Here is an 11471-nt window from a genome sequence, read left to right as displayed (position 1 = left end):
GCTTGGGGGCTCCGGCGGAAGGAAAATCGGCGTATGGGCCACCACTATCAGGTGAAAACGATTTTTCCATGTTCAGATTCGCCCGCCGCGGCCACTACCCCTCGCGCCGCTGTGCCAATCCCGGTGCCGCCCACCTGCCCACCGGCACTAGAAAGGCCATTTCCCGCCGGAAAGAGAGGGTTCGCCGCGGCAGCATCCATCCTGCTCCCTGGGCGAGCTTTCCGGTGCTCCGGCCACGCAGGCGGGGATACAGGCTGCTGTGCGGCCATCATGCCCGCCAGGTGTTCAGCGATTTGTCTGCTCGAAATGGACTCGGACGACGAGGAGGTGTCCGCAGTGCTGCTGGAAGAGGAACCCGAGGCCGACGCCCAGGACGAAGAGCACCTCATGGTCCTCGCCTCTCTGGTCGGCCTGTTTGCGAGCAATACAAAGCCGCGGAGAGGTGGCTTGGCGCCGGGCCGCCAGAAGAGCAAGCAGAGGCATCGACTGGAGGGCTATTTCTTGCTCTATGCCGACTACTTCGCCGATGCTCAACTGCATGGTGAGAAAGTATTTCGGCGCCATTATCGCATGAGCCGAAAGCTCTTCCTCGGGATTGTGAATTTCATCCGGGAGTTGGACAACTACTTCAAGTGCAAGAAGGATTTCACCGGCACACTTGGATTCACCTCACTCCATAAGTGCACGACAACTATGAGGATCTTTGCATACGAAGCTCCCGGTGATATACTGGAAGACTATGGATGCATGGCCGAGTCCACCATCATTGGGTGCTTGTACAAGTTCTGCAGGGCAGTGGTGGCAGTGTTTGGATCATAATACTTGCGATCACCCAATGCTGAAGATACTGCTCGGATCCTAGCACAGAATGCAGCAAGAGGATTTCCTGGGATGCTTGGAAGCATCGACTGCATGCATTGGCATGGAAAAACTGCCCATTTGCTTGGCAGGGGATGTGCAAAGGCGCCAAAGGAGTTTGCAGTGTGGTACTTGAGGCAGTGGCCACACAGGACCTTTGGATTTGGCACTCCTTCTTTGGTATGACAGGAACAAACAATGACATCAACGCACTGCAGTGCTCGAATGTCTTTGCCAAGCTTGTTGAAGGTCATGCTCCTCCGGTGAACTTCGAGGTCAATGGGCGCCAGTACAACAACGGATACTACCTAGTAGATGGCATCTATCCGAGATTGTCCACATTTGTTAAGACTATCTCAAACCCTGTGCCAGGAGGCAAGAACTCCTACTTTGCCAAGTGTTATGAGGCTTGCAGGAAGGATGTCGAGCATGCATTTAGTGTGCTCCAATCTTGATTTGCTGTTGTCCGGTACCCCGCTCTGACCTGGTCGAAAGATCAAATGTAGGAAGTCATGACTTGGTGTGTCATCTTGCACAACAAGATCATTTAGAGCGAGCAGGAAGAGCCAATGTTTGACATTGAACCATATTACAGGCAAAGTCCTCTTACCCAACTTGATCACCAGCTACCAGCAACTTGGGCTGCCTTCCTCAATATGTGTCAGGAGATCTAAGACCCACAGGTGCATCAAGAACTGCAGCACGATCCGGTGGAGCACCTATGGAGTCTCAAGAGCAACACCTAGCTCGACGCGTGATGAAATGTGAGTTTTTATTTGTGTTTGAATTATTAGTTTTATTCGTTGAACTATTTAATTTGTATTGATTTCTGTGATGAACAATGTGATAAAAAATCAGTTTTTGTTGAATTTATGCCGAATCACGCCGAATGTGGGCCAAATTTAGGCCAATTTGCATCGAAATTTGGCCGAAATCGACGACTATTGCAAAATGAGACTAATTTCGTGCACAGATAGTGGAAACTACACTACATGCGTGTTCTTTTCAGCTACCGATTCTGCAAACCCAGAAGCTGATCTGGAAGTAGAAAATGAGCGGCCCAAAAGTCCTTGTGAGCTTGCTCAATTTAAAAGCATTAAGGTACGTGTGAAGAGTGACCAACCAGCTATGCCACGTGGCGCAAGTTGGTTGGCTGCAGTGAGAAATCTTTTACAATGTTTTTTAGATGAAGGTGTGGATTATTTTTTGAATATATTTTTTAGATGGAGATGAGGACCTATGAAATTTTAAAAAAGGGGTTGTGCAAAGTGGCACTCGCTGATAGACTGTTGTGGTATTTTTTTACTTTTTACTTTTTTTAGATGAAGGTGAGGATTTCTTTTAGATGTTTTATACGGAGGTGAGGACTTTATATATTTTTAAAAATAAAAACGTGCGCACAACTTCCCCTCAAGCGGCGCCACAGGGTGGCGCCCCAACTACTAGTTGCGTATATCCAAAGTGGAAAGCAAGGCACCGCCGTGCCGTCACAGCTGGGGTTCGCCGCCGGGGCAAAGCCATTTCCATGTCAAGCTGATTGTTTCACATGCAATGAGAGCTGTGAGCTAAAGCTAAACTGGACCACGACACTCGGGCACAGTGCTAGAGAAAAATGGAAGCGTGAAGCGTTTCCCTAGTATCCATGCTTTGTCGTCAGCCTCAAAGTGGTCTTCTGCAGTTTGCTATCCGGTGAGGCCGGTGACGAGGCGTTGTGTGCTCGTGGTGCATGTGGCACGGTGCTGTCTGCAGCAGAGCCTGGCGGGCAGTGGGCTATTTGGCTTACATGTGCCCGGATTTTCGCCTCGCCTGATACGAATGTTGATATGTGAGATGGGTCCCATATGACAATTTCAGATTTGTTTTCTAAGGGCCCACGTAAGTGGCATGATAAGGTGGTGGGAAGTTTAGTCTCACCATGCTAGTGGAAAGAAAGTTGGAGTGGTTTATAAGGGTGGCTCTTCTACATGCTATTGGAGCTTGAGAAGAGAAGAGGCCCTCGCGCGCTCCTCCTCCGCCGCCTGCCCCGCCCCGCCCCGCCCCGCCCCGCCTCGTCACACGGTCGACGGGAGAGCAGGTCTCCGAAACCACGCCCTTCTGGTTCATGTACGGGGTGAGGGGCGAATAGGTTTTTGGGCAGCGATTACGCGACTGCTCGCTTCCGATCGTCTACTTCCTCTACGTCCGCGTCGCCTTCATCATCACCATGCCCACCGACCCCGACCGTGCCGCCGCCCAGAAAGCTGAAGCCGGCAAGAAGGCCGCCGAGGACGCCGTTGCTGCCACCAAAGCCACGGCCTCTGCATGGCCTACTGGAGGGTATAACTCGTTTATCCCGCTCCTGATTAATTTCATATTAGCAGTACTAGCAGTATGTGTAGATTTGTCTACTGTTTGCTTAGTACGTGCATGTTTAGATCAAAGTCAGTACGTCATCAACTTAGTCAATGCCATGCTAGTGATTTACTCATGGATTAATTTAATCAAGAAATTGCCTATTTACTCAACAATCCAAAAACCTATTATGTGTAGGAATTTTTCGGCAAGTGGCTTTGCCGCAGCACTGAAACCGGATAAGTTTACCTGTACGTATTTTAAGCGTTGGCAGATAAAGACCACTTTATGGCTCACGGCTATGAACATGTTCTGGGTCACCGGTGTGTCCACGGGAACGATTGCTCCTGAACAGGAGAAGGCGTTCAGGGAGGCAACCACTCTGTTTCTCGGAGCAGTTCTTAGCGTGATCGGAGATAAACTGGTCGACGCATATTTACATGTGCATGTCGCCAAGGACTTGTGGGAGGCGCTCGAATCTAAGTTCGGGGCCGCCGATGTAGGGAGCGAGATGTATATTATAGAGCAGTTCCACGATTACAAGATGGTTGAGAACCGTCCTGTACTGGAGCAGGCTCGTGAGATAATATGCATTGTTAAGGAGCTTGAGCTTCTGAAGTGCGAGTTACCGGGCAAGTTTGTCGCGGGCTGCATAATCGCTAAGCTCCCCAATTCCTGGAGGAACTTTGCCACCACTCTGAAACATCAGAGGCGTGAATTCTCTGTGGAGGATGTCATTGGCCATCTGAGTGTTGAGCAGAATTCGAGGGCAAAGGACTCGCACGGAAAAGGGGCCGAAGGGACTTCTGTTGCCAACATGGTGAACCAGAGGAACTTCAACTCCCACAAGTTCAAGGGAAAGAACGGTGTCCAACAGAATACCGACTTCAAGAAGAAGGGTAAGAAGACCTTCAAGAAGAACAAGAAGGATGAGGGCTGCTTTACTTGTGGTTCGACTGAACATTGGGCCAACAAGTGCCCAAACAAGTTTAAGAAGTCAGGACAGGACTCCAAGTCCGTCAACATAATTGTGGGCAACAATGAGAATGGTGCATCTGGGTACAGTAATTTATTTACTGTTTTTTCAGTGTCTCAGCCTACCGATTGGTGGGTGGATACAGGTGCAGGTGTTCATGTGTGTGCTGACATTTCATTGTTCTCTTCTTATCAGGTCACAGGCCACGGGTCCGTATTGATGGAAAATGGCGCGAGTGCTTCTGTTCATGGTGTTGGCACGGACGATCTGAAGTTTACTTCGGGAAGGATCGTGCAGCTGAAGAACGTGCAGCATGTCCCCGCCATCAAGAAGAACCTCGTTAGTGGCTCCCTTCTATGTAGAGAAGGGTTTAAATTGGTATTCGAGTCTAATAAATTAGTTGTTACTAAGTATGGACTATTTGTTGGAAAAGGTTATGAGAGCGGAGGGATGTTCCGCCTTTCCCTCGCAGATTTCTGTAATAAAGTCGTGAACCATATTCATTCGAGTGTTAATGAATCTGAGGTTTGGCATTCACGTCTTTGTCACATAAGTGTCGGTGTTATGATGCGGCTAGCTAAGTTGGATTTAATCCCGAGTTTCACTTTAGCCAAAGGTTCTAAGTGCCTGTCATGTGTGCAAGCTAAGCAACCTCGCCAGCCTCACAAGGCCGTGGAGGAGAGACACTTGGCACCATTAGAACTCATACATTCTGATCTTTGTGAGATGAACGGTGTATTGACTAAAGGTGGAAAGAAATACTTCATGACATTGATAGATGATTCCACTAGATATTGCTATGTGTATCTGTTAAATACTAAAGATGAGGCTCTACACTACTTTAAAATCTATAAGGCAGAAGTTGAGAATCAACTTGAAAAGAAAATTAAACGATTCCGTTCAGATCATGGTGGAGAGTACTTCTCGAGTGAGTTTGATTCCTTCTGTGCGGAACACAGCATTATTCATGAGAGGACGCCTCCCTATTCACCCCAGTCAAACGGGGTTGCCGAGCGGAAAAACCGTACTCTAACTGATCTGGTTAACGCCATGTTAGATACATCGGGTTTATCCAAGGCATGGTGGGGGGAGGCTATATTGACGGCATGCTGAATAAAGTTCCGATAAAGGATAATGAGATCACTCCCTATGAGAGATGGGCAAAGAGAAGGACAACACTCTCGTACTTGCGTACTTGGGGCTGTTTGGCGAAAGTCAACGTGCCGATACCCCAAAAGCGTAAGCTTGGACCCAAGACTGTGGACTGCGTTAATTTGGGCTACGCTAAGAACAGCGTTGGCTATAGATTTCTAGTAGTGAAATCTGAGTTACGTGACCAGAAGGTCGGCACAATCATAGAGTCTAAGGATACTACATTCTTTGAGGATATTTTTCCTATGAGAGATATGCAAAGCACTTCTAGACAGGAATCTGAGGAGACTCCTGAGCCTGCCATTCCTATGGAATATTATGAACGAACACATGATGAAAATCCTGAGGAGGATGACGAGGAAACCCTTGGTAGGGGCAAGATACAAAGGACTGCAAAGACCTTTGGTGATGATTTCTTCGTGTACCTCGTGGATGATACTCCCACTTCTATCTCAGAAGCGTATGCCTCTCCAGAAGCTGACTACTGGAAGGATGCGGTCCGTAGCGAGATGAATTCCATCATGGCTAACAGGACATGGGAGATCACTGAGCGTCCCTATGGTTGCAAACCATTGGGATGTAAGTGGGTGTTCAAGAAAAAGCTTAGGCCCGATGGTACGATTGAAAAGTACAAGGCCAGACTTGTGGCCAAAGGCTATGACCAGAAAGAAGAGGAAGATTTCTTTGATACTTATTCACTTGTGGCTAGACTGACCACCATTCGAGTATTACTCTTGTTGGTGGCCTCACATGGTCTTCTCGTCCATCAAATGGATGTTAAGACGGCTTTTCTGAATGGAGAGCTAAATGAGGAAATCTACATGCAACAGCCAGATGGCTTTGTGATAGATGGTCAGGAAAGGAAGGTGTGTAAGTTGCTGAAATCTTTATATGGCCTGAAGCAAGCACCTAAGCAATGGCATGATAAGTTCAATACAACTCTGACATCTGTTGGTTTCGTTGTTAATGAGGCTGACAAATGTGTATACTATCGCCATGATGGGGGCGAAGGAGTTATACTATGCTTGTATGTTGATGACATACTGATATTCGGAACAAACCTCAAAGTCATTGAGGAGGTCAAATCGTTTCTGTCTCAGAACTTTGAGATGAGGGACCTTGGTGTGGCTGATGTTATCTTGAACATCAAGCTATTGAGAGATAATGAGGGTGGGATTACACTTCTGCAATCCCATTATGTTGAGAAGGTGTTGAGTCGTTTTGGATATTCGGACTGCACACCATCTCAAACACCATATGATCCTAGCGTGTTGATTCGAAAGTCCAAAGGCATGGCTAAAGATCAATTGAGATACTCTCAAATCATTGGTTCACTGATGTACCTAGCGAGCGCAACGAGGCCTGACATCGCGTTTGCTGTGAGCAAACTGAGCCGGTTTGTTTCCAAACCGGGTGATGTACATTGGCATGCTGTTGAAAAAGTTATGCGCTATCTGAAAGGTACTATGAACTATGGACTTCACTATACCGGAGACCCGTCGGTACTTGAAGGGTATAGTGATGCGAATTGGATCTCTGATGCTGATGAGATGAAGGCCACAACTGGGTATATGTTTACTCTTGGAGGTGGCGCTATTTCCTGGAAGTCTTGCAAGCAAACGATCTTAACGAGATCGACAATGGAAGCAGAATTAACAGCATTAGACACTTCTGGTGTTGAAGCAGGATGGCTTCGAGATCTTTTGATGGACTTGCCACTGGTTGATAAACCGGTTCCGGCTATCCTTATAAATGGTGACAATCAGACTGTCATCACCAAGGTGAAGAGTTCAAAGGACAACATGAAATCCAACAAACACATAAGAATGAGATTAAAAGCTGTCAGAAAATTAAGAAACTCCGGAGTGATAGCGCTGGACTATGTCCATACGGCTAAGAATCTGGCAAATCCCTTTACGAAAGGGCTATCACGTGTAGTGATAGATAGTGCATCGAGGGAGATGGGTATGAGAACCATATGAGTTGCCATGGTGGTAACCCAACCTATGTGATCGGAGATCCCATGAAGTAGGACCTGGGAAACAAGCCAGTGGTGAACTGAGGAGAGTAACTTTACTAACCCACTCCGTTGGAGATGCAATACTCTCGGAAATTGTATGGAAGGATGATTACTATCTTAATGTGTTCCAAGGCTTATATGTATAAGCAAGATGCTATCCTACAGAGCGATCTTTGGAGGGACACACCTATGTGAGCCCGACTGCTAGTCACAGTCTATGAGATTGGGGTGATCTCTAGTAAGCTCATGAATAGGCCAGGAGTGTGACTTATATGCTCCACCCGAGGGGTCAGCCTTCGGCAGCCCAGTACTAGTAAGACATGTGGTGAAACTTCTTTACGCCAAACTGACAATTCAAGGCATAGTCCATTGCTCAGTTGTGAAGGAGTGTAGCTACTTGCTCTAGGTGAAGCTCAACCTTAACAGGTCTTCACTGAAACACTAGTATATCAAAACAGCATTTGGAACAAAGGACAAAGTGGGCTCCTGAGATCTGGTGGGGGATTATTGAAATGTGAGATGGGCCTAGAGCCCATATGACAATTTCAGATTTGATCTCTAAGGGCCCATGTAGGTGGCATGACAAGGTGGTGGGAAGTTTAGTGCCACCATGCTAGTGGAAGGAAAGTTGGAGTGGTTTATAATGGTGGCTCTTCTACATGCTATTGGAGCTTGAGAAGAGAAGAGGCCCTCGCGCGCTCCTCCGCCGCCCGCCTCGTCGCGCCGCGCCGCGCCGCGAGTTGCGGGAATGAGCCGAGCCGAGCTCACACCTATGCGCTTAGTTTTGCCAGTCACTAACGGAGAGGTTCTGACAGCAGGGCCACGATCCGAGACGTCGGATCGTGGGCTGTCACGGACTCGGACGTGGGTCAAGCCCACGTCTCTCCACGCGGTTGCGTCTATATAAGTGTGCGGTGTCCCCTAACCCTAGCCACCACAAACAAATCACATCTGCTCACGCGCACGCCCACCGTCGTTCCTTTGCTGCTGCTGCCGCCGGTGACTCCATCCCGTCCGCCGCGTACACGATCGACGGGAGAGCAGGTCTCCGAAACCACGCCCTTCTGGTTCCTGTACGGGGTGAGGGGCGAATAGGTTTTTGGGCAGCGATTACGCGACTGCTCGCTTCCGATCGTCTACTTCCTCTACATCCGCGTCGCCTTCATCATCACCATGTCCACCGACCCCGACCGTGCCGCCGCCGAGAAAGCTGAAGCCGACAAGAAGGCCGCCGAGGACGCCGCTGCTGCCACCAAAGCCGCGGCCTCTGCATGGCCTACTAGAGGGTATAACTCGTTTATTCCGCTCCTGATTAATTTCATATTAGCAGTACTAGCAGTATGTGTAGATTTGTCTACTATTTGCTTAGTACGTGCATGTTTAGATCAAAGTCAGTACGTCATCAACTTAGTCAATGCCATGCTAGTGATTTACTCGTGGATTAATTTAATCGAGAAATTACCTATTTACTCAACAACGAATACGATCGCTCGTTTGATCATCCGCACTGTTTGCGCTGCGCGATAGATATTGTAGCTTTCCGTCATCACTCAGGCCACGTACGTACGTACGCATCCACTTATGCTAGCTTACAGTGACAAACGGTGGCTGCGGCCAAACGTGCATGAAACGCCATGATATGGGTTAACTGTCCATGAAACCCCACCGGTGGCCGTGGCCGGCTGGCCGCAGCCAAACGTGCAGCCGGTAGCAGCGCGGGCGGCTCTCGCTAGTCGCGCCATTGACGGTAAAACTAGCGCTGGCGCCTGCACACTCCACGATCCGCGAGACACCTCAAGAATCTATTTGAGTATGACGCGGCGCGGCCGCCTGCCCAAGCGCAGCGGAACGCCGTGCCCCAGTGCCCGGTGTTAGAAATAGAGATAAATCTTCTATTGTAATCTCAACAAACTCTATTCTCTCTTTCCCTCTCGTGTCTATTCCTTTCTCTGTAACCATCGAATCCTAGCGACCGGTGCTTCCTTGTACGCCACGGCAGGGGCTATTCCTGCCTCACATCAATATATACACTGCGGCTCCTCTCACGGGGAGTAGGAACGCTTCCATCTAACATGGTATACAGAGTCAACCTCTTCCTATCGATCTAGCCAGAAGCTTTCTCCCCATTACCTTCGCCATGTCCTCCACCTCGGCCACCATCACCCTAAACCTAGGAGCTCCACCAGCCGAGAAACTCACCAAAACAAATTTCATCCTATGGAGAGCCCAAGTCATGCCTGGCCTGCGAGGAGCGCAGGTCACCGGCCTCCTCGACGGAACTGACGCCGCGCCACCGAAGACGGTGCAGACGCAGCGGACGGACAAGACCGTCGCCACCGAGCCCAACCCTCTGTATGCGCAGTGGGTCTCAAAGGACCAGCAAGTCCTGAGTCATCTTCTGAACTCTCTATCGAAAGAGATCTCGCCCAAGTCGTGAGTAAGGAAACAACCTTTGATCTTTGGACTGCCATCACCACACTTTTTGCCTCGCGGTCCCAATCCCGCATCACAAACCTGCGGATCGCCATCACCAACACAAAGAAGGGATCCATGTCCTGCAACGCCTTCATGGCCCGGATGAAAAATCTGGGAGACGAGCTCGCTGTAGCGGGCCGGCTGGTCTCGGATCCGGAGATGGTGGATTATGTCCTTGTTGGCCTTGACAGATACTATGATCCTGTCGTGGCGGCCATCGGCGCTGTCAAAACGACAATCACCGTTGATGAGCTCTTCGCCCAGATCGCGGCGTTTGATCAGCGGGTGGAGATGCTCGGCGACGGTGCAGACGCCGGCTTCAACTCCTCTGCCAACATAGTATACAGAGGGCGTGGACGCGGCTACAACAGGGGTCGAGGTTGTGGCAACAGCAAGGGGCGCGGCCGAGGCAGGCGTCCCTCTCCAACTCCTTCTGGTGGCCACGGCGGCGGTGGCGGCGGTGGCCGCGGTCGCTCACATCAGCAACGTCAGCAACAACCCTACGACTACCCAGAATGTCAGATCTGTCTCAAGCACCATCCAGGAGGTGCTCGAGACTGCTGGCATAGGTATGATGATGACGAGCATGAGGAGAAGGGGGCAAACCTTGTCACTGACTCCTATGGCGTTGACACTAATTGGTACGCGGATACCGGCGCCACACATCATATCACCGGCGAGCTGGACAAGCTGACGACAAGAGACAAGTACCATGGGCAAGATCAAGTGCACACCGCAAGTGGTTCTGGTATGAACGTTACTGATATTGGTCATTCAATTGTTCAAACCCCTACATAAACATTGCACCTTAACAAAGTTCTTCGTGTGCCCCAAACATACAAAAATCTTCTCTCTGTTCATCGCTTTACTCGAGATAATCGTGTCCTTATTGAATTTTACCCCTATTTCTTTTTGGTCAAGGACTTGGACACGAGGAGAATTCTTCTTAGGGGCAAGTGCGTGGGAGGTATTTATCCTCTCATATCTTCATCATCGTCATCGCTGAATAAACAAGCGCTTATCGCCATCAAGCCTACTTCATCAAAGTGGCATAGTCGTTTAGGGCATCCTTCTTCAGTTATTGTCAAGTTTGTTCTTAGCAAAAATAAACTTCCCTACTCAAATGAGTCTAGTATTGAGTCAGTGTGTGATCCATGTATGCAAGCTAAAAGTCATTAGCTACCATATCCTGTATCTACCAGCATATCTACTGCACCCTTACAACTTGTTTTCTCAGATGTTTGGGGGCCAGCTCCCACTTCGGTTGGTAGATATTCATACTATGTAAGCTTCATTGATGATTACAGTAAATATACTTGGATCTATCTTCTCAAAAAGAGGTCTGAAGTGTTTCAAGTTTTCTCAAATTTTAAGAATCTTGTTGAGAGACGACTAAACACTAAGATCATTGCTATGCAAACTGACTCGAGGGTGAGTACAAGAAGTTGAATTCCTTTTTTCAGCAACTTGGCATCTCCCATCATGTCTCATGCCCTCATGCACATCAGCAGAATGGCTCTGCTGAGAGAAAGCATTGCCATGTCGTTGAAGTAGGGCTAGCCCTACTTGCAAATGCATGTATGCCACTGAAATTTTGGGATGAAGCATTCTTGACTGCCACTTACCTCATTAATTTACTTCCCAGTAAAGTCATCAAGT

This window comes from Triticum dicoccoides, chromosome 2B, assembly GCF_002162155.2.
Source record: "Triticum dicoccoides isolate Atlit2015 ecotype Zavitan chromosome 2B, WEW_v2.0, whole genome shotgun sequence".
NCBI lineage: Eukaryota > Viridiplantae > Streptophyta > Magnoliopsida > Poales > Poaceae > Triticum > Triticum dicoccoides.
Note: the sequence above shows the minus strand (reverse complement) of the source record.